Raw genomic sequence first — 25748 nt, forward strand, 5'->3', positions numbered from 1 at the left:
CTGATTGTTAAATTTCCTAAACAAGAAGTTTTTGTAAGCATAAGTATTGAAGTAATTGCTGGTCCATATACCCTCTGTGCACTCAGTAGAACATCATTGTGCATGCTGCTGTGACCTCTCTGTCAAATACTAAGGCTTACAGGCCTGTTCATATAAGTTAATTCTTTTCTTTTTACTTTTATGGAATACACATACATGTGTTTTACTTTGACTTTCTTTTTGAAAATCATAGGTTTGTATAACATAAAATGCAATAAGGATATTAATTGAATTTTTTCTGTGGTGCGACTTCTCTGGTTATTCTCTGTATAAGTTAAATGATGCCCAAGTATTCAAGATATAGGAAATAAGTGTGTGAAGTAATTTATTATTAATATTGTATATTTCTACATAACATATTATACCAGCTTACCAATTTAATATGTAATCTCTGTAAAATGATAACAGTCATATTAATTTATTGCTTTTCACATGTGGTATTGATAACATGAATAAACCTCAGAGAGAAGGAGGACTTAAGCTAAGTAAAAATGAAATTAAAAAAAGCATGGATTGTGTGTACTCGTACTTTTAAGAGAAGTTAATTAATTTGAACACATACAATATAATGTGATAGCTGATTATTCAAGTGAATTATACAAATTCTGAATGTTATTATGTGCAGGTATGTAGTTTTTCTAAAACAAAGTTTTTTCTGTCATGGTTCCCCTGCGAAATGTTGTTCTGCAGTTCACGAATAATTCGTGAACAGTTCATGAACTGAGTTCATGAATTGTTCATGAATAGTTCGTGAACAGAAAATGAGCCACATCTGTGAAAAGTTCTTGAAATTTTAGTTCATGAACTGTTCATGAACACTAATGGCATGAAGTGTTCATGAAATATTCTTGAAACCTAATGGCATGAAGTGTTCATGAACTATTCTTGAACCCTTATGGCATGAAGTGTTCATGAACTATTCTTGAACCTGTGTGGCATGAAGTGTTCATGAACTATTCTTGAACCATTATGACATGAAATGTTCATGAACTATTCATGAACATCAATGGCATGAAGTGTTCTTGAACAGTTCATGAACAACACAATTCTTGAAAAATTCTTCAGGGTTTTGCTGTTCACGAACAGTTCATGAACATTTTCCTTCTATTTTTCAATGGCTCATTTTCTGTTCACGAACTGTGAGTGAATAGTTCATGAACCATAGTTCTTCAAGAGTTCATGAACTGAGGTGGCATGAAGTGTTCATGAACTATTCATGAACAAGAATTTGTCAATTTATGCAAAGGTTATCATAAGTGTTACTAAAGCTCAACAAACAGGTCAGGGTAAGAAGAAACAAGTCTTGTATTAGCACTTAACATATTGATAGCAACATATAACAATAATTTAAATATAACACTTATAACTGAGATACAAGTGGTTTGATAATACTCTTTAAATTTCATAATACAACTTTGCACTATATGTTCATGAATAATTCATGTATTGAAAAGATTATGAATAGTCTCATTTTCAGTTCAAGAATCATTTACTAATCAATGGTTTCCCTGAAATGGTTACACTTACAGTGCCAAAGAACTTGAAATGGAACCAATGGCTGATCAGTTCAGCCGGTAATTTATTAAAGACTTACATTTTCAAATATAACATAAACCATGTGCCTTCGGTTTCAACTTCCTGTGCACACAATATTCTTTCTTTGTAAAAACAGCAATGCAATGTACATTGAGTTCTTGATATCATCTTAAACTGTTCTTGAAATAAGATGTCCTTAAAACGTTCTTAAACTTGTCTTTTAAGTCTTCCAAGAACAATGACAGATCCTTTTAAGAACATATTGGATTCTTAAAAAGTCCATCATACGTTCAAAAACATTGTGTAGACCTGTTTAAGAACATCAGAAGGAAACATGTTGTTCAAAAAAGTTCTTAAAGTGTTCAAGAATAGTTTAAGAATAATTCAAGAACAGGAAAGGTCCTTAAAAAGTTATTGAAGTGTTCCTGAAGGCAGTTCTTGAACAGTTCTTGTACAAATGTTCTTAAAATTCTCTAGAACAGGTCAAGAACTCTAACTTACAGTGGTGAAAGTACTTATAATGCATATTCATACTAACTTCACAGGTTTCACAAATCTACAAGATTTGTATGCTAGACATTTCAATATTACTTTCAAAAATATGTATGAAACATCTAGCACAAAGGAATTCATGAATTATTCATGATGGATCCTTAAAGTCTGTCTCAGAAATGTCATTAGAAATACTTGTGCATGAAATGTTCATCACTAAGTATTTATGGTTAGATAAAGAACTGTTCATGAACTTTGAAATGTTCAACAATAATTCATAAACAGTTCATGAACATGTCTTAAGAACAGTTCATGTCCAAAAGTTCATGAACCAAGCTCAGGAACTTTTTCAGGACCGCTCATGAACAGTTCTTGATTGCTTGAAGTGTTCATGAAATCATGAACAACATTTCGCCGGGGCTAAATTGCTCAATTAAACCGTTTTGTTGTTAGTTTGGTAACTAAAAATTCAACATAATATTATATGGATAAAAAAGAAAGTTACAAAATAGATGAATATTAAAGCTTAAATGTTATAGAAGTGCGATACCTTGAATTTGTGTATAATGATAAGTAACAGAAAATACTTATTATTTCTGTCAAGAGAATTTAAATATTATAAAATTATATCATAAAATATTTCCAGGTAGAAAACCTGGATAAATTGGGATGAAAAATGAATGTTATACTTGTAAACTAACACAAATTTACACGAAATTGTCAGAGTTAATATCTATGAGCCTCACTATGAATAAAGGGGGTTTAATGCCTGTGCATTTAGTGTCATCCCAGATTAGACTGTGCAGTCTGCACAGGCTAATCAGGGATAACACTTTCAACTTGTTTTTTTTTGCTGAAAAGAAGTTTTTAAGGAAAATCCAGATTAGGCTAATAATGTTGTCCCTGATTAGCCTGTGCAGAATGAGCCTGTGCAGACTGCACATGCTTATCTGGGACAGCACTTTAAGCACATGCATTAAACCCCCTTGTCATAGAACATGGCTCATATATATCAAACAGTTATATTTTACATACAGAGAACTCAAGCTACTGTGAACTTTCTGCTCATGTCCTACATATACATTATGCAATGTGTCAATGTTTATTAATTATGTTATAAGGTTTGAAGTCTCATATAAATCCCCTTGTCTATTGAGCCTGGGATAAATATTGCATTCTAATGTGTTTTTGTAAACCCTAAATATTGTGGATATATTGTAAAGTATCCCTATGGGCAGGAAATAAGGAGAAAGATAACAAGAATATCCCAAAGTAATACATTTCCCCAAAAGTCAAGATCTTACTTCACCAAATTACTCACAAGAAAATTCTGGTTTGCTGATAACAGAAATTTAATACCACATGTAATGTTTGGTAAATGATGATTAACAGCATTTGTCTCAGCAAGAAAACATTTTCATATCAATATGTAGTGAAATATGGTTTAATACATGAATTGTGTGTGGTGAACTAACCATTATAGAGAAACTATTTATGTGTTCAGATGAATAATTAATTGGTTGCCAAAACATTATAAATGTGAAAATAGCTTATAATAAATGGCCATTGTGCCACCCAAAATTTCGAACTTTAATGAAATTCAATGATAACCGATAGAGATCTATGACCCTTGACCTCTAAATGTCCATTTTATTTGTTCAGTCATGTTCACAATTTTTGAAGTTAAATGTTTGATACCTTACTCAAGCAGCTTGAGGTATTTTACATAAATATCATATGAAGTTTAGGGGTGTAGTATTAGTATTCCTAAGAAAGTTAGTTCTTGATATAGTACCAAACTAATCTCAGATTTCTGAACTCCATTACTTGAGTTAGTTCTTGATCAGATCAGATGCTAGCAATATCATGAATTATTAATGTCAATGAAAAATGTGTATCTTAGAAATCACATAGAATGTAGAGCTGAAGGAGGATTCCTGTTAATGCTACTTTCTTATGTGTGTGTGTGTGATGTGTGTGTGAAATCACGGTACAATTTAGATGCCTGTAAAATATGTCACTGGAAAAGTGGAAAAATCTGAGACACACTTCAATTCCATAAATCAGCAATCTTTTCACATACCCAGTTATTATTACTGGGGCTGGTATTCCCTGTTTATAATACAGAAGGGGGCTGTGTGAAGTTTTTATGACCACGGAATTCAAAGGCAAGGGAAACTGACTCCAGAAACTGAAGCAGGAGATAGCCAGTTGTGGGGGAAATTTATAAGGTTTTACTGCCCAAATCTTGACTTTTTGATGGGATGCTGATAACAAAGATATATATGTTTTGAAACAGCCTTGCTGATTGGATGACATCAAAAGGAGATATGCTAGTGTATCAGATAATGTAGAAACCATTAATTGTGGATTCTGTGTGAGAACCTTCACAGTTGCGTAAATCCTTGAATACAATACGCATTTTTTTACCTGCCAAATTTTTCTTCAAGTAGGGGGTGCGTATTATATACGAGTTTAGATCAGAGCAAAAATTTTCCTGTAAAATGTTTCAACTTAATCGTTGTTATTCGCTGCAAGGAAGCCATTTTGGACTGCACCATTACATCAAAGGGGGACAACTGGGCTTCCGCTGTCCTAAGTCATTTGAGCCATTTGCGAAAATATTGAAAATTTGGCTCAATAAAAATCTTATTTGCGGAAATTCAAAAATCTAGTAAAAATTGCATTGAAAACATCCGCCATTTGTATCGGAATGGTTTTCTATATTTGTCTCTTTGTTTCAATGAAAGTGTTCGCAATTCGAACAGTAAACGAAACCCGGTCCGAACTCGATTATGAGACATGGCTTGACCTTTATTGTTATTTAAGTGCACATGGTAGCTGACCAATCAACATTGAGCTCGGTTACACCTGAAATGACGTCGTCAAATGAAACGTGAGAATGGGTGGAGCTATCGGATAATACTGGGTCATGCATGCGCAGACACTGTATACATTGAATACACAGTTAATATCGTCGTCTGCCTACAAAATAGCGACCGGACGCGTTATTGTCAAAAGAGATTAGCAATGAAAAAATAAAACAACGTGACAATACCCGTAAATAAATATTCTAGGCTGACCACTTTTTATCTTTCTACCGAATATTTACCATATCTGAAGTAAAGAGTGGTAATTAAATAATTAGTTCCATGACGCTAATATAACGCCTTTCTTCCGATTGCCGAATTAAATTGAAAGGTGATAATTATTTGATTTTTTACTCCCGAACTATCCTTAATGACAGCTGCGTATTTGAATTTAAGGGATACGAGAAAAACACAAGCAGTTTAATTGTATTTAAAGTTTAATTAAAGTATCGAGCTTGTAACACTTTGGAAGAGTAATTCATCTAGACTACTATTAAAACAGAAGTAACCACTTTTTTGTTCTTATTATTTTGGTATTATTATATAATTATTATCGTCCTGAATATTGTCAAATGGAATTAAATGCTTAATAAAACAACAACAGTGTTTTAGTTTCTTTCTTTTGAAACTATGACTGCTTGACCCGGATGTCAGCAGGTGGCCCGTGTGTTATCGGTAACAATCAACAGTAATATATACAATAGACAGAGATATTTATTATGCAATTGTCATGACAACAGCACGATAACACATTGCGATCAATATACCGGGGTATTACTGTGAAACAGATGGTTGATAACGCCAAATATTTGTTATTTTCACAACCCAAAAATAAATTGACACATTTTTCGAAATGGCAGATTTCGGACACTGATTTTTTTAGTGCGTATTTTATTCGGATTTTCAATTTTTACTGATAAATTTTGACCAAACTCGGGGTTGCGTATTATACATGATGATGTATTATATTCGTGAATTTACGGTATATACCCATTATTTTCATATATTATAGATTTCAGGAGGTTTTTTTCTGGAGAAGTTTAAAAATATTTTTATAAGGTATTTTAGGGAAGTTGAAAATCCTGGTTATAAGAAGTCCTGAATGCAGTAGTCAAGGTGATGAATTGTTGAAGGTCAAATCTCCATGGGAACCAAGGTGGTAAATCATTTTCATTGTAATCTGCTGGACAGGCTTATCAGCTACTGCTGTGGTCTCAAATATCAGACAGGTAATTGCCTGTCACTACAATAAATACATGATTTAAATCTGTGGATGCCTTAAGGTAGACATTTCATGATAAATCAGTTTTCACTACCACCCAAGTGGATCTTAAATGAATCTGCATGCATCACAGATCATGCCAATATAGGATCATGAAAAAGACTTTATTTAAACCTTGCAATCATTAACACAGACATTAAAAAAAATCAACACATTTTATTTCAAGATTGCAGACAAGTACGCATACAATATGAATTATAATAATAATGTTTTGCAATCAGACACAAGAAAACGTCAACAAAAAACATTCAATGCATCCATGCAACACATGTCCAAAGTTATATATAATAGTTGTCAACGATTGACAAAGCATACAAGTAAGTGAAGTATCTTGTAAACTTTACAATTGCATGTAGTGTTGTGTCGAAAAAAAGATATACAAAATACATCAAAAATAAAAAAAAGCACGTCTTCATTAAAACAGACACATTTCACTAAAAAAGCATTAATTAATTTAATTAATATTGTGCCATGATAGTAGAAGTCTCAGTGCATCACATTAAAGTTTTTTATAAGTCTTTCTCTCATGATAGAGTTTTATTGTTTGCTGAATTAATACTAAAGCAATATACTCCAGTATACTTAAGTATTTTAAATGTGCCTGTACATCAAAAGGATTATTGTGAAAATATTGAAAACAATTGGTGAAAATAATCAGGACACATAATTATTAGTGCATCCAAATGTTTGATACTTTTCCTGGTTAACTCCACTGGCTAGTTTTGTTCACTAGGTCTAATATTAGGAGGATAACTGTCACAATTAAATGAGATAATGTATTGATCAGTCTGCAGGTTGTTTGATTCATTCAGCTCTTTTTCCACATGCTCATGTAATTAAGCAATTAGAAATACAAAATGCATACTGCACTTCCCCCAGATTGAATTACTTGTACTTTTATCACATTACAAAGTGCATTAAAGCCTCTAATATCCAGGTAGCAGCTGCAGCACTTGTTAAGCTAAATTAGTCTACATTACAGTGGCTGTGAATTCAATTATTATGTAATAATACATAACATTTCTTTTAAATGAAATTTTGAGTTGGCAAGCTGTACATCATTACTTTAATGAAGAATGCCCCGCCTTTGGGATTGCCTGTGTCTCTAATTATGTATGTAGTGAAACTTGGCTCACAAATAATGCAGAAGCAATTTTGCAAATCAGTATGGGCTTAGCTACGCTAGGAACCGTAACCCGTGACTGCCTGTGTGGATAACTGCAGTAAAATTTAGCAGACGATGAATGCTTAAAGCCTCTGCTCTAACCACCGCATCTGCCTGTTCTCACTGGTACAGTACATATAGTGTATTTAACAGCTTGTAAGACAACGTTGGCCAGTCTAGTGTTTATGATCATTGAAATCTGTACATATTGGCTGCTTTTAGGGAAAACGGGGCTTAATGCATGTCAAATAAGATTAGCCTGTGCACACTCATTAGCTGTATCAATGATTTGAAAAAAAAACACATCTATAGACCTGTGTTTTAAGACACACTCTTTATAAATTTGAATGGGTTGTGGTCATTTCAAACCTGCGATATAAAAAGCTATAATATAATTTTGAAAACTGAGTTGCATCTAAGATTATACAACAGCCAACAAATTCAGTGCCTTTAGCGCTTTGATTTTTAAATGTTACTAGTGTTGTTGTAATTTTTTTACCAAAACAAATGTTTACATATTGTTCTTTTGTTGAACATGAGGTCCGATAGTTTCGGGAAAAATACCGGACCTCGGCAAATTTGATCTGAAATGCCGGACGTCTTTCGCATGGTTTGGTTGCATAATGGATATCATTATATGAATGTACATGTATGACTTTCTTTCCATTATTATTGTATTCATTTATACATGTCATTCATATTCAGGTGTTAAATTTATCTTTGCTTGTTAAAGTTTTCTGTTTTCTAATAAGAAATAATAACAAAAACTTCTATGACATGTTCTGACCTGTAATATTGTACAAATTGTAAAAGAACAATTTTAATACAATTTTTCCATAACTAACTGTATGACTTGTCATGCAATATTATTAGCCTTTGGTTAGCTGTGAAGTTATAATGTACCGACTTGCTTCATCACAGCTGAGATCACTGGTCTTATTCTGGGAAATATTTTCTTGGAGATTTTTTTTTCGGCGTAAGCTGCATAAGCCAGCTTTTCACCTTAGCCTGACCTTTGTAAGTGTCCAATAAAATTCCAATAAAATTTCCCGCTGCTAGGTACGAATGAATACACTTCATTTATTCCATTGGCTGATTTGAGTATACCACCAGAACATTGGAAACATATCCGCGTCTTTGTAACACTGTTTTACTGTATGAAACAATTTTATCTCGAATGAAAAGGCTTAATAGATAGAACAGTTTTACACTCAATTCTCGACATCAATACAGTTTGTGCGTACACCTTTTATTTTCAGAGTATTACCAGCGCAAGAGCGTTTATACTTAAAAGGCTATGTTCTCATATTTAGTACTTACTTCCTTATTCCTGTCAACATGTTAACATGTAAAAGTATAAAGAGCAGCGGAAGCGAGGCCTCACTTTAAAGCATTGCATTTTAACCCGCGAGGTATATCGGGTCAATTCGCGGACATTCAGAGTTTATATACAGGTCATCACCGGAGTTGGCGGCCAGTAAAATAATCGTTATATAATAAAGACGCTATCCGTGAACTAGGTGACCTGGAATTTTCTTTAGACCAGAAATATGTTAAATGAAGATATTCAGCAATATAATTATGGTATGTAAATAATAGATTCTTAATGTGTTTTCAACAATACAATGATAAATATTATTGTTGATAAATTTAACAATAATTATTCGTCCATATTGCCTAATGTACTAAAGTGATATTATCAGCATGTAACAGTTTATAGGTGTCTATCGCAACCGTTGATTATTTTTGATGTTTCTACTTCATATACACTTATATTAATTAATGCAGCATCATCATACTAAAACAATATACCAGAAAGAGAAAAATAATGCATTTGAATATCAACCGTACTTTCGTTTGATAACTGATCATGCGTTTACGAGTTGAACCTAAATTTAGTTTTAGTGCAGATTTGTTCATACGACACAAATACACGAAATTGTTTTACGGATCATTTCAGCTTACAGGACTGGGTGGGTCACGTAAGAATATCGAATATAAAATATATTTTTATAAACAACTGGTAGCAAGGTGAGTTGCAGATAATTAATCAGTAACCACATTTTAACTAACTATTTTGACCTGTTAATTCTTTTCAGCTCAATTCAACAGTGCAAAATGCCCATAATATCACTTTAAGCATTAGCACGATGATAATTGATACTGTTAATAATCGAATCAAATAGCAATGCCCGACAAACCACTAAAACAGGTTTGTTCGAAGAACGCGCCTATAAATACGGATACTTCTCGTGTGGCCGGTTGACTCATATGTTTAAATTTCACTTCCATTCTTCTTTTGGTTTTCTGTTTTGTATCTATAGGTTTATGACCAGCAATATGTTATAATGTAAAATAAGCCGCGAAAACTCCCCGTAACATCCCGTACTGCGTGTGATGCAGCTAAGAACTGCACAGAAAAAGACATTCGCTATACTTGATCTCATTCATTAAACTATTTACGCCGTATATCTTTTTTAAAGATATTTCTTGTTAGACATAATGATCGATTAACAGGTGCAAGGCATTTAATGCAGCATGGAGAGGAATATAAAAACAAATATTAAATATATCTTTAATTGTTATTTATCATGTTTCAGTGCTTGTGGAAATCTGGTGTCAAAGAAGCGGTTTCTTGAAAAACATGGCCGCCAGGGGGCGGGGCATTTTTTTTCCTATTATGGGTATATATGGCTATGATAAAACCTTGTTAGCACTCTAGGGGCCACATTTATTGTCCGATCTTCATGAAATTTAGTCAGAAGATTAGTCCCAATGATATCTACGACGAGTTTCGAAAATGATTCCGGTTGGTTGAAAAACATGGCCACCAGCCTCCGGGGGGCGGGGCTTTTTTTTTCTTATATGGCTATAGTAAAAACTTGTTAACACTTGTCACATTTATTGTCCAATCTTCATAACACTTGGCCAAAATATTTGTTTTATGCCATCTTGGATCAGTTCAAAAATAGTTCCTGTCTGTTGAAAAACATAGCCGCCAGGGGTCGGGGATAATAATTGTTTTAAATGATCTATTAGAGCAGGTGGCAACAGAATTTCATAATTTCACAGATTAAAAGAAATCTTTTATGTCATTTGAGTTTTACCTGGTAATGTACAATTAATATCAAATTGTAATATTGAAATGATGCTTTTTCATTACAAGATCTCAGTAGATATCATATGGCATGCTTAGGTCGTGACATTTTCCCTTCTTAATTCTTCAGAAAGTCATAATATCATATGGGAGTAATGGTTTTATATGCCTTTACTTAGGCCTTACATCATACAGTGATACTTAATACACACCTCATTTTGTGTGACTTTCAATTTTATTGTTGTATGGCATGTAATTAAAGCTAGCAACATGTTAAAGGGTAGAATCCATTAAATACTCCATGTCCTCTAAATAAATTGTACCTGGAGATTTGATATAGCTGACTTCTTGTACCTACATCCACACATGCAACCATTTGCTAATCCCAGTTACAGTGATCATGACTAAGTTGTCACAAAGAGTTTAGAAAAAATAAATGATAGCAACTGTGAATGAATGCGTCCGATTTTTTCGGTACTGTAACTTACACAATGTGCAGTATGTGAACATTCTGTAGGTCAAGGTCCCATTAATTTTTAACAAGGTAACATTTAGACCATCAATTGTCAAACGTAGGCATGTTAAAATGTCAAGACCAAATGATCCTCATGAAAGAATGGCTTTTAACATGTGTTTGATCAATTATTTACCATGTCCCGAGGCAAATGGTCAAGTTCAAGTATGGTCATTCCAGTCAGCTCAATTCCATCTTGTGAAGCTATTTAAAAGTTCACGCAAAAATGAAGACGAACCATGTGTTCTTCTTGTCCGTTCTGTACTTGTTATACTTTTCGCAAGTAAACCAACATGGGGACATTTTGACAATTTGTTCTTGACAGAATGGTTGAGGTCACACTTAAAAGTAAACAAATATGTATTAAAAACATGTGTGGGCATTTTAATATGCTCACTTTTAATTGTTTTCAGTAAATTTATATCAAAATAAGTTGCTTTCTTTAAAACAATCAGCTTTACATATTTCAACCTGGCATCTAGATGAATATTTTGTCAACAAAAAAGATCCTGTTCAAACTAGCAGGAACTAAATTCAATGTTGCACATTTCAAATGACACATATTATTTCTTGTAGATTTAAAGGGGCATAAACACTATATTTTCTGTTATTGTTCACATTTTTGAAAACAATGAAACAAATGCATATACCCACTATGCAAGCAGATAATTATGTATCTTGTAAAAATGTTACATTGATAAAATTGTTAGGAAAAAAAAATTGAAATGACAAAATATCAGCAAAATTGCAGTGATTAAAGAATAGAAATGTTGCACAAGTTCATAAAAGTGGACAACATTTATTCTAGCTGAATGCATTCTTTGTAAAAAAAACTATTAAGCAATATATATTATTCTATTGTGTACAGCATATCAATAATGAAAAAATAATTGTTGAGAAAACAAAATAGAAAAAAAGAATTTAATGTGTATCATATATATTGAAAGGATAACAACTTCAAGATAATATTCAATATTTTAATATTATTAATGGCGTCTGCAGCTTTATAACCCACCTGAGACTGATGTGTTTACGAGTTTGGAAAATAGAAAACAATTGCTTTGAACCACAAATTTAATAGATTTCCAATGTATTTTCTTGAGGTCTCCCTGACAAATAAAGTATGGATTTGGAGTCAAGTTTTTAGTTGGTCAGCGTTAGCGGCCTGACTAAATTAACAGGCCATGTTTTGCAAATCAGTATGTGCTTAGAAGCCTTTAACCTACGCTAAGAACCATAACCCACTATGCTAGGAACGCTTACCGCTGCCTGTCTGCACTGCAGATAAGAATGCTTAGAAGCGTCTGCTCTACTACTCAGTGAGTGTATTTACTAGCTTGTAAGATGACATTGGCCAGTCTAGTGTTTATCATTGAAATCTGTACATATTGGCTGCTTTCAGGGAAAATGGGGCTTAACGCATGTCAAATAAGATTGGCCTGTGCATACTGATTAGCCTGTGCAATGGACACAAGCTAATCAAGGACGACAACAGCGAACAACTTCAGTGCCTTCAGCGCTTTGGTTCTTACTAATTGTTGTTTCGTGTTGAATGAATATGTCAAATTTATGTAAATTAAAAGTTATTCCTTGGTCTAGTGTACGATAATACTAGATATTTATTGATGTTTATTGGGATCTTGGATTCACTGGCATGTACTGGTGATCTAAATGGAACAAGTCTGGCTTAATTGTAAAGAAAATGAATCTGAAAGCAGGTATTAATATTGAAATTGATTCAAATTGTACATTTCACCCAAACAAATTGAAAGAACACATTTGAAGTCATTTTTAGCTTTATTGAAGCAAAAAACACACTAGATCAACGGTCAGTAAAAGTGCCATATTGCATTTTTAGCTTGACTATTATATATAAAATATCTATAGTGGAGCTATCCTACTCACCCCAGCGTCGGCGTTTCCGTACTCGTTAGCGTAAGCGTGCAAATGTTAAAGTTTTCGTACTACCCCAATTATTTTCATTGTCCCTTGACATATTGCTTTCATATTTTGCATACTTGTTTACCATCATGACCCCAACCTATAAACAAGAGCAGACAACTGTATCAAGCATTTTGACAGAATTATTGCCCCTTATACTTAGAATATGCATATTATTGATAAATCTATGTTACAGTTTGACAAAACAACACTAACCTGACATACCACAATGCACTCCACTCAAACCATCCCCCGACCCCCCCCCCCCCCACCCCCCTTTTTTTTTCTTATTTTTGAAAGATCATCTATTAAATGATCAAACACCCACATAATACCTCCCCTCTCCCCCCACCCACCCCCCCAACCCCCCCCCCCCCCAATTTTTTTTTCTTCTTATTTTCGAAAGATCATCTATTAAATGATCACACATCCACATGCCCCCCTCTCCATGATGGCTTACGTTATACTGTCAAGCACGGGAATAGTCGAGTGCCCTGTCCTCTGACAGCTATAATGGGGATTTAATTAACTGTTACACCTGGCTGTGTGTATTTGTGTGTGTGTACTGTGTGTGTGCATGTGTCCGTCTGTTCAGAACATTTCCTTCAACTGTGTCCATTTTTGTGGTTAGAAATTTTGAACTTCTTTGTAAAACAGTTATTTTGTAAAATTATGTCATATTGTTTTAATGAAGCCAAATTAACTCATCATTGGCATTTCCATCTCAGGTTTACATGACCTGGGCCGGTATTCTTAGATTTAATAATAAAGGATAGACTTTGAACCGGAGGAAAATACATCCAGCGTTTGAACACTGGTGATTATGTCATTTAATAAGAAATGTTCAACATGAAGAATTCTTTAGATCGAGATGGTTAATGCCAGTTTCGATTCAAAAGTAAAGCATTTGTCTAGGCCAATTTAAAGAATATTCTTCATTCTTAGGCTTAGGTCTAAGAATTGTTTGGTGCATTATACTGGTGCCTTGAGAGCTGGCATTCTTAAACTAAAGAATAAAGAATAGTCTTAGAATCAACAAAAATGCCTCAGTGTTTGCATATATATAAGGATGCTTCTATCATTATCATATAGTTTTTAACAGAAAATAATATAATTAAAGGTGCTTATTAACTGCCACACTTGACTTGACTTCAAGTAGTTTTAGAACATGAGAGTTGTAAGAATATTCTTTATTTTCAGACTGAAGTCTTAGAATTGATTGGTGAATAACCCTTTGCATGCTGGGAAATGTGTTGTCTTCTAAAATGTTGTCTGCTGAATTTATAAAATTAGCATTTCTTTGATTTTTTTTTAAAGAATACTATAAGAATAGCAAACAGTTTGGATCCTGATGAGACACCACGTTCTGTGGCGTCTCATTTGGATCCAAACTGTTTGCAAAGGCCTTCAAAATTTGGTTGATTGCTATAAGTGATTATAAATGTGCCCAGAACAATCCATTGAAAGCCTGGTTATGATCAGTGTAAAAGCCAGGATGTGTCTAAATGGACACTGGTCATTGAAATCTCCATTTTAAAGATTTATTAGGATTTTGCATGATGGCAGAACTAAAAGTGCAATAAACACTTTATACATTTTTGTTGCTATGGCAGCTAAAGTCATAAAACTAAAGCGTTATGATTAATCATTAATACAGATGGAGTTAAAGATGTGATAAGTGTTTTAAAGCAATTTTATGATTATTGCTTGATAATGAGCCGTGCTCCGTGAAAAGGGGATTTCATACATGTGCACAGGCTAATCTGGGACGACACTTTCGGACTTAACTGGTTATTTGAGAAGAAGAGACTTTCTTGAAAGGAAAAGTATCATAAAAGCGGAAAGGGTAGTCCTTGATTAGCCTGTGCAGACTGCACATGCTTATCTGGGACGACAATTTACGCACATGCATTAAACCCCTTTTTCACAGAGCACGGCCAATATTAATAATTATTTATGAGGATGTTTTGGGGATGGCTAGCCGTTAATTGTTCAGTCAATATATTTTTTGTTTGGGTCCCTGTGCCTTTATAATCTCATGTGACCTGAGTCTAAAAATTGCCTTGGGCATTAATGTCCAGTTGATACATTTTAAGTTTAGTATACACATGGTAATTGTGGTAATTGTCTTTATTCATATGAAGTAAGTTGCTATAAATTATTTTGATAACCCCCTTAAACCTTGGCGGCTGATACACCAGAATCTGTTTTTGTTATCTTCAGAAAAAATAAATGTGTATGAAGTGAGAATAGGAACAACCTCAATTAACTTGAGTAATGGAGATTTGATAAGCCAAGATGTTCATGCCAGTGGTCCATAATTCAGACTTCTCATTTACCAAACAAAAAGCAAATGCTATCATAATAAGAATTATATGAGCCTTGCTCTGGCAATAAAGGGCTTCACCCTTTCCCACTCAGGAGCAAAGTGAAAATGGCTATGTGCAAACAGCATAAACCAGAACAGCCTGCAAGTAACTTGCAAGCTGTTCAGGTTTGATGCTGTTTGGTTCTTATCAGTATCTAAGGGTTGGAAATGAAGCTTTTAAAACTTGAATCTAGTATGAAAGGTCTTGTATTAAATGTAACTTGCTAATGGACTACAAATACGCCAAAATGCATATCTAAGTGGTTAAGGGTATTGAATCTGCATAAGCATGGTCCTGCTCATTGGGTCATTGTTGACCTGAAAATTGGCTTGAAGTCATCCGGGGGTGACTAGAAGCTGATTCATGTCACCTAGGGGTGACTTTAAGCCGATTGAAATGTCCCCAGCCGATTCTAGTCACCTGGGGAAGGGGGGGACTAGCGTCGGCTGACATGAATCGACTTCTAGTTACTTGTGGGCCATTTCAGATCGACAATGACCCAATGAGCCTTGGTCCCAGCTTAGCCTGTGCCCACACAGGCTATTCAAGGACGAAACTTTTGACCTAAACTTAATTTTCAATTAGAAGAGACTTACTTTAAATGAAAAATTCTGTAAAAGTGGAAAATGTTGTCCCTGATAACACAGGCTAATCTGGGAGACACCTTATGCACATTGATTAATTAACCCATTCATGCCTAGCGTCCTGAAAAAAGGACATTGCAAACAGCGTAGACCCAGATGAGACGCCGCATGATGCGGCATCTCATCTGGGTCTCCGCTGTTTGCTTAAAGGAATTTCAGTAAGTAATATTCTAAATATAGAAATAAATATACTAAACATCCCTAATTTTGGAAATAAATTGATCCAATTTACAAGGATGGGAGAGTCCACTGGGCATAAATGGGTTAACCCCGTTTTCCCTGAGGGATTCTCATCAAAAAAAAATTATTATAATTACTATAAATTTCATTATGGTGAAGAAGTGGTGAGCTGTTTCATGCTCACTCTTGAAGCATTCTCAAAATCTCATATGACACAAAGTATTTGTTCTATCAAAGAACAGACTCTTATACAGTGGTTCGATAAGCCTAAGGCTTTTTATGCAAACAAGCTTAAAGCAATAGGTCTTAACTAAATTCTTATATGCAAAGGTATGCATAATATTCTTCATGTCAACTACCTTGTTGTAGGCCAAAACAGCTCATGGAGTCAATTGGAAAGCAATAATAGTACATGGTAGCCTGTTAAGTAAAAACAGTAGTTCACATTTTTAAAATTGCACCTCTGAGAGACCGTGATCAGTGCAACCAGAAATTGCAAATGAGTGTTTATAGTTATTCAGGTCATGAATTTATTGTTTGTTAATGTATCAAAATATGAACATAGTATAGTGGAATATAACCTTAACAATATGATACTTGGATGTCGCAAGCTTTTCAATCTTTGAAAAAAGTAGAATACGTTTTTTTTTAACATCACAATTTCTCTTAAGATTTCACAAATCTAGCTTTAAATGGTTGTGCTTGGCATACACTTATAATTCCAATGACAATCTTTTCACTTTTATTGTTCTGTTATATACTCTGCTTGCCCCCTGCTCCTCCTCACGTTCTCTCTGCCATGAAATAACGAGAGCGCCGATGGCGTTAAAAGCATAGGTGCAAGATAAAGGGAAGAATGGCGTCACGTAGTATAATGTAGTTCGATATCGCCATCCGCGAATTTCTCAAATCAATAATTTCAAACAATTACCGACTATTTAAATAGATAATCTTTCCATTTACATCAGTGTTTGAAACGCTTATGAAAAATAATTACCCAAGCCTTTCAAAATTTAAGCACGGACAGATCTGTATCGAACTATTCTTTTCACAAATGAAAAAAGACGCTACCCTATTCGTCTGCGTCAAGATTTTGTCGTAAAACTTTTGGTAAGCGTTAGATGCAGACGTGCACAACAGGTTGAGTTCTGAATACAGATTTCTGAATGCAGATTTTTATAGAAACTCCTCACAGCAGTTACTTCCCTTGCTTCACCTGGTCAGTAACTTCTCGTATAAGGGAGGCCACTGCGTAGGAGTTTGAGATTTATAGTGCAGATAGAATTGTTTTACGAACGAAATTTGTTTTAGGTTATAAGAAGATTTTTTGACACAAAACGGTCTTAGAAAAATTCACTAAAAACGGTGTCAGCAATATTCTTGGAAGAAAACGTTAGAAAAACGTTTCCAAAAAAAATTGTAAGAATGACCATATACTAAATTAAATAGATATTTCGTTTGATTTTTGATCAGGTAAGGCTTCATAATGGGTAACCGATAGATGTGGATTTTCGAAATGTGGTATATACCATAAGCATAGGTGCGTAAACGCACCTATGCTAAAAATCATTAGTAACATTAAACCCTGATATTGTATTCATAACAATAGGGAGACAGCAGTTAATCAGGTAGAAACTGAAAGCCTGCATTGCTTATCTGCACATTGTGATTTGCTCATGAAAGATGTTCAGGTACAGGTGGAAAATGTTGGTGAGTGCAAAGTCTTGGCAAAAAGGCAAAAAACGTTTTTTCCACCTGTATTTGTTGGTGATAGGTGCATGGACTGATGGGAGAAATCTAGATTTGACAGGGGAAATAAAAATAGGTGAAATGTAAATTGATTGACTTTGTCTTTATTTAGACAGGCTGCTGTTGCATGTTAAGAGAGATCGGAATAAAATTTGTTAATGTATTTAAGCTGTGTGGGATAATTTTACGTTTTGGTTTCCAGAATAATATTAAACATTATACATTCAGGAATAGCATTCAATTCTGCACATTCAGGAAAAACATAAACTATACATTCAGGAATAATAATGAAGAGTATAAATTCTGGAATAATAAGAAAGACTGTCCATTAAAGAATAATAATAAAGACTATTCTTTCAGAAATAATAATAAAGACTATACATTTGGGAATAGTAATCAAGACTATATATTTAGGAATAATAAAAAATACTATACATTCATGATTAATAATACAGACTGTCCATTCAGAAATAATATTTGAGACTTAGAATTCAGGAATAATAATACAGACTGTGTATTTAGGAATAACAACAAAGAATGTACTGTCAGAATGATAATAAAGTCTTTACATTCAGGAATAGTTATAAATTCTATATATTCAGTAATAATAAAAAAGACTTAAAATTCAGAAATAATAATAAAGACTATGCATTCAGGAATAACAATACAGACTGTGCATTTGGGAATAATAATAATAAAGAATATTACACATTCATAAATAATAATAAAGACTATACATTCAGGAATAGTAATTAATTCTATATATTCAGTAATAATACAAACTAGAAATGGCTCGGTAGAGTCAGACGTGTATCCCCACGCCGCATGTTTGACCCAGGGGGCACCCTAGGGTTGGTATTGGGGCCATGCATAGTTGAGATTGAACGTATTGTCATAAGAGATGTTCAGTATCAATTGGAAGTGAATCCGTGTAGAAATGAAGAAGTTAATGTAAAATAACATAAAACAAGAGATGTGTTTGTCAGAAACACAATGCCCCCTCCTACGCCGCTTTGATTTATTATTTAAAAAATATCATTTGGCAGGTTCATTACTTACCTCCCTTTAAAGCTTATTACTTCCCTTGGATTTGTTTTTTTACCTTTGACCTTGAAGGATGACCTTGACAGTTCACCACTAAAAATGTGCAGCTCCATGAGATACACATGCATGCCAAATATCAAGTTGCTATCTTCAGTATTGCAAAAGATATGGCCAATGCACCATACTGGGGGGGGGGGGGGGGGCATAAAAATGAGTTTTTTTTCTAAATGTCAGAATCCAATTATCATATCTAGAAATTGACTCTCCACCAATATGGTAGCATGAATATAATCATTAAACAATAAAAAATCAACATCAATATAATTTGAACTTGCATTGAATTCTGTAAAATCAAATGCTAAAATTAAAAAAACACTCAATGATTGAAATACTTGTAAAATTAATTGAGCAATAATCTGTAACCTTTATGGACCTTGCTGACTCCTCCTATAGTGCAATATAAAAGTGTATTGGAATTTCCAGGGATGACAAGAAGCCCAAGCGTGCTATTGACAGAGTAGAGGCTTTAGAAAAGCACCGGGCTTTATCCCGTGCATCCTCATAGGGGAGCAGTAGTGTAGAAATACTACTGTGGTAGCTTTATAGCTTCTGTCTCAGGCAAAAATTGCTACAGCAAATGGGGGAAAAGAAAACGTTGGATCTGAGGAGAATATAGTGGTTTACTTTACAGTGTTTTCAAATTTAAACCTGAAAATTTTGATGACTCGTATTAATATTTTGGTTATTTGTTAACGAGTAATAAAATGTTGTGAAATTAGATACAACAATTAAGCAGATGAAAGAAAATAGTTTGCACTATTTATAATTGCCACATCTTACAGTTGTATAAAAGATTTTACTATAAATAATTATTCATTTAAAAATGGATGCTCCAAAATCGTACTAGTTACCAGATAGGCGAGTCAGTTGTTCGAATGATGCGGTGCAGGTAATTGGAGTGTATCGTGTGTTAATGCTTCCACGCAGTGGCGGTATATGTAAAGCCACTGTTGACAGTAAAACTCTGCAGAAAGGATTTATTGTTCGAGACAGGGTATCTGAGTGGATTATGCTGTTTTCCTTCCAGTGCATTCAGTGACTGACAGAAGTATTTTTGCGGTTGAATGGATGTGTATTCACTGGTTTATTACTTTTAAGTAACCATTTGGGAAGATTTGCTGAGCTACCGAGATACTATAAAAGATATTATTATTCTTAAAGTGAAAAAAATGGATTTGTGTTTATATTCATATAAAAGTTGACAACCATGGGGCTTTTATGAGCTTGATAACTTTTGTAAGAATGTGAACTTATTGAAACAGATAAATTGCAATTTGTCTGAAAATTGAGGAAATACTTTAAAACTGGATATAAATTTAATTTGAAATACGAAGGATATTATTTTCGCATCATATTAATGTAAGTATCATGTGTGTCATTTCGCCTGGTAATAAAATATGGCCAGGATATTAACCATTAATTTCTCATTTATTTTGTGTAATGTAAAACCTGTGTCACATATCAAGGTATATTTTAAGAGATGTTGAACATGACTGCAAATTAAATTGTTTTTAATGAAGCATTCTGAAGAATTAATCAGTAACAAATGTGTTATGTAGATAGAACTGGAGTTTGTTATGGTAAAGTCCCTAACAATCTACTTAAATGAAGGGAATAATTTAAAAATAAATGAGTGGTAACAGTTGTTTAGCTGCTGTTTCTTTTATTTAAACAATAACTGTTGTATATTTAACTCAGTTATGTTCATGTGTGTACTTTTTTGTGGTAATTTTTTTGTGGATACATTTGCAATAAGTCTGGTTTTCATGCCAACTTTGGCTTGTAGGGAAATATCTTCCAACTCAGAATGAAATATAGCTCTATGCAGACAATGCATCTTTTTCTTATTTAATAAACCTTGGTGGGAAATCAATTTACAGTCCAAATGATACATATAAGGCATGGAACACAATATCTACTCCATACCATTCTCTTCTATTCCCAGCAGTTACTGGCTGGCTTTTCGACAATTAAATAAACCCGCTATGCTTCTTTACGTCTTTTGGGACTCCACGCACCAGGAACTGTTATATGTAAATCGGTCTTCACTCCTATGATCATTGCTTGGGGGAGAGACAATATTGCTTGTTTAGTATCTTTTTCAAGTTGTAACTAAATTACTCCATAATTGCTTTTGGATTAGTTTTTTTTCTTATTTTTTTAAAGCCTATTATTTTTACATGCGTTAAGAATTTTCATAACTGTGTATACTATAGAAAGTGCTAAAAGATTAGTGAGGAAGTGCTATTATAATTTGCTGATACACATTAATCTCTATTTTGCAAGTGCAGCGGATTCCTATTTTTAATTTCCTAAATTGGAATGTTCTTTTAGCATTGAAAGCCATTCAAGTTTAAAGTAACCAATTGGTTTCCATGTGGCATATATTTTAATGTTATTTTATGTTCATTGAATAACAATTGTGTTACAAAAATGTACAACACCATACAACTAATTGTTTTTTGTCTGATGATATTTTGGAGATCTTTTAACTGTATTTTAGTTTTAAAGTGTGAAATTTGTATGTTGTATAAAAGCATGCGGTGTACATAATATTTTGTTTTAAACAAGATGTATGAACAATTTGTAAAAAAATTGTTTCTTAACCCATTTATGCCTCAGGTGGACTCTCCCATCTTTCTAAATTGGTTCAATTTATTTCCAAAATTAGGGATGTCTAGTATATTTATTTCTATATTTAGAATATTCCTTACAGAAATTCCTTTAAGCAAACAGCGCAGACCCTGATGAGACGCCGCATCATGCGGTGCTCATCTGGGTCTACACTGTTTGCCAAGGCCTTTTTTCTAGACGCTAGGCATACATGGGTTAATGTAGCACTGTGAATAGTACTATGAAATGTACCAAATTGCTGTACAGTTTTATTTTGTCTATGAATCACACATTTATTACAGCATATTTTTTCATCCTGTGGAATGATTCTATTAAATGGAAAGTGCCAAAGGCATAAAGAAAAGCTTAAGCTCCTGTATTTACCCGGGGGGGGGGAAACTGCCCATAATTATCATCCAAGTCACAGTGGCACTTAATACAGTCATTGGCCAGCGTGTCATTAGCAGATTGTATCCATCTGATTTATACATCAGTTTGATTATTAATAAAGGAAGATTCTGAGATAAATAAATGTGATCATTGGGATCTATGCTATACACTGACATGAGACAATGCATCAAGTATGTGCAATGATTGATGCGTCTGAGGGGATGCATATGAGCTGGGCTCTGTGAAAATGGGGTTTAATGCATGTGCTTAACGTGTCGTCCCAGATTAGCCTGTGCAGTTGGCAATGGCTAATCAGGGACGACACTTTCCGCTTTTATGGTATTTTTTGTTAAAATATAGTATCTTCTTAACAAAAATCCAGTGTAGGCAGAAAGTGTCGTCCCTGATTAGTAGCCAGTGCAGACTGCACAGACTAATCTGTGATGACACTTTACACACATGCATTAAACCCCCTTTTCACAGAACACAACCCATATAAATGACAGCATTGGACCTGAGGTTTTCAGCTCCATGTTTATGGATGTTTATTATTAATAATTATTTAAGGACCAGTTTTGGCAATGTAGATGTAATTATAGCAGTCACATGATCAATGACACAACTATGACGTCACGAAATTCGTGACGTCATTAGATCGTTCTCGACTTATTCACATGTTTGGGTCATTGATCCCAGTGACGTATATTTGCTAAATTATTTTTACAATGTGGCTGGGGGGGGGGGGGCTTAAAACAAAAATGGTTGTCATTGAAATTTATATAATCCATTTTTAGCTCAACTGAACACAATGCGTTTTGCTCATGTTGAGCATTATAGTGTTTTGTTGTTCATCATGCAATGTAAACTTATTAACTCTCTTGAGGCCGCATTTGTTGTCCAATGCTCATGAAACATTGTATACAGACCATTTGTCCCTATGATATCTGAGGACCCAGTTTGCAACTGGGGTCAAAAGCTAGGGCACTAGTCTTCATTTCCAAAAAAGCTTATTAACAGTCAGAAGGCCACATTTATTTCCCTGATATTCATGAAACTTGGTTTAAACATTTTGTTGGAAAGATGTTTTGGCAGATTTGTAAACTGCAGGTATAGGGCTCCAACAGAGACTGCTCTAAGAACTTCAAATTAATATATATACAGTTTGAGATGGGGGAGGGTGGGTTGAACTTATGCATTTTAAGAGGTCTACTTATGAAAAACCCTCTTTAGGGGTCACAGGGGGTCACTGTGATTGACAACAGAGGTGCTATTTGGTTAACTTTTGTAATTACCCATTAGATGTTTCAAAGTTGGGGGTCTCAAAGTTGGCAAGAAATCATCAAAGTAAACCATTGTATATGAAAATCTGGTTGCCACAAAACTTAATGACTTTTTTGGTGTTTTGTATTTCAATAAAGGCTGGAATGTGTTTCTTTTTAGATGAGCACTTTTGGATGCCTCTGTTACCCATTAAAGATATGTAATCAAGTTAATGGTTGTTAAAAATTATCCACATGGTATTAATTGCCTTTCTTATATCCTAAGCAATATGATGTCTCTTTGCATCAATTTTACTATATGTTCAGTTGTATACAATATGATATTTTCTTTATGAAAGGCATGTCATGGTTATGCATGAGTGCATACAAATGCTCACATGGTTTTACAGTAAAAGAGTGTGCACAATGTTCCCAATATAATATGCTTACACTGTTTATGAAACAACAACTAAAAATTAATTTATTGAAATTAGTTGATTGTTTTTGTCATTTCAAGTAATCTAAGACTTTTAACCAATCCATCGGACTGTTCATAAAAAAGTAAATGAAATTATGTTTTGCATGAGATAATAATAACTCGAAGCTTTGTATGCTGAATAATGCTACAATTAAATATTTAATGAGTATCAATCGGTCAGTCATTGAATCATTTCAAACCGGCTGTGGTAAATGTGATACTGCCATTACAAATTCTAAGTGTAACTCAGGCAACCGTATAAGGCACAAACATTATTTACCCGAGAAAAAAAGCACACACACAAAAGCACACACAAAAAGCACACACAAAAAGCGCATACACAATAAATACTTATGCAAAACTTTCAAATACTGTTGAATAATTATTATTTTGTACTATCACTTATGTCACAAATACACTTAGTCTTAATTTTTATGCCCCCCTTCGAAGAAGAGGGGGTATATTGCTTTGCACATGTCTGTCTGTCTGTCGGTCGGTCTGTCGGTCGGTCGGTCCGTCCACCAGGTGGTTTCCGGATGATAACTCAAGAACGCTTGGGGCTAGGATCATGAAACTTCATAGGTATATTGATCATGACTCGCAAATGACCCTTATTGATTTTGAGGTCACTAGGTCAAAGGTCAAGGTCACGGTGACCCGAAATAGTAAAATGGTTTCCGGATGATAAATCAAGAACGCATACGCCTAGGATCATGAAACTTGATAGGTAGATTGATCATGACTCGCAGATGACCCCTATTGATTTTGAGGTCACTAGGTCAAAGGTCAAGGTCACGGTGATCCGAAATAGTAAAATGGTTTTCGGATGATAACTCAAGAACGCATACGCCTAGGATCATGAAACTTCATAGGTAGATTGATCATGACTGGCAGATGACCCCTATTGATTTTGAGGTCACTAGGTCAAAGGTCAAGGTCACGGTGACCCGAAATAGTAAAATGGTTTCCGGATGATAACTCAAGAACGCATACGCCTAGGATCATGAAACTTCATGGTTAGATAGATCATGACTCGCAGATGACCCCTATTGATTTTGAGGTCACTAGTTATATATTTCCATTTGTTAAGCGAATTGGATTTCAGATATTAAGTATTGAATGTTGTGACTTAAAGTACTGCATTTACCCACAAGCATTTTGGACTTGGGCATATGTTTGTCACCATTTGTCCCCCATAATTGTTTGAGTGTACATGAACCATCTGCATCAATGCATCAGGAGCTCTGTTAATTGTAACAGGATAAAAAAATATGTTTTTGCAATACACCAACATCAAAATGTTTCTTGGTATTTGTCATTTACTGAGTGCATGTGTGCATAGGTTATAACAGAAAGTAATTGTCTAGTTACTGTTCATTATGTAGTTAACATATCTTGCTATTTACAATTTCTCTCATATTATTTTTTTCTTGAGGTATAATAGGAAAGACAAGTATTATTGGATATTTTTTGTTTTGAGCGTGATGGTATATTTGATACATTCATTGGTTTCCAATTTAAGAATGATTATTACCAATCATATGTAGATGATATTAATCATAGAGCCTGAAAAGGGGGCTTAATTCATCTGCATAAAGTGTCGTTCCAGATTAGCCTGTGCAGTTCGCATGGTCTTATGAGGAACGACACTTTCAGCTTTTATTGTATTTTATGTTTAAAGGAAGTCACTCCGTATTAAAAAACCAGTTTAGTTTGGAGGTGTCTTCCCTGATTAGTGCAGACTGGGGCGACACTAAATGCACTTACATTAGGCCCTTTTTGCCAAAGCAAGGTTCAATTAAAATCCAATCACTTCAAAGATAGAAAATTATTTATATAGTTTTGTCCTAACCTGTTTTCAATTGTTAGGGTTTGGAAACAGGGCACTATTATATAAGTGACACATGGTTTCTGTGGGGCTGGGGTTGGTTGGCTTTCATAATGCTGTAATGAAAACAACAAACATGTACAAAGCCTGAGGACATAAAACATAAATTTAAATTTACATTAGAAGAAGTTCAATGTT

General features: G+C 34.1%; 1 protein-coding gene across 4 annotated transcripts in view; it reads left to right on the forward strand.

Annotated features, from left to right (window-relative positions):
• Positions 1 to 25748, forward strand: part of LOC127876261 (neuroglian-like) — a 281922-nt gene that overhangs the window by 46800 nt on the left and 209374 nt on the right. The window lies entirely within an intron of this gene.

The sequence above is a fragment of the Dreissena polymorpha genome, chromosome 4, assembly GCF_020536995.1.
Source record: "Dreissena polymorpha isolate Duluth1 chromosome 4, UMN_Dpol_1.0, whole genome shotgun sequence".
In the NCBI taxonomy this organism is placed as follows: Eukaryota; Metazoa; Mollusca; class Bivalvia; order Myida; family Dreissenidae; genus Dreissena; species Dreissena polymorpha.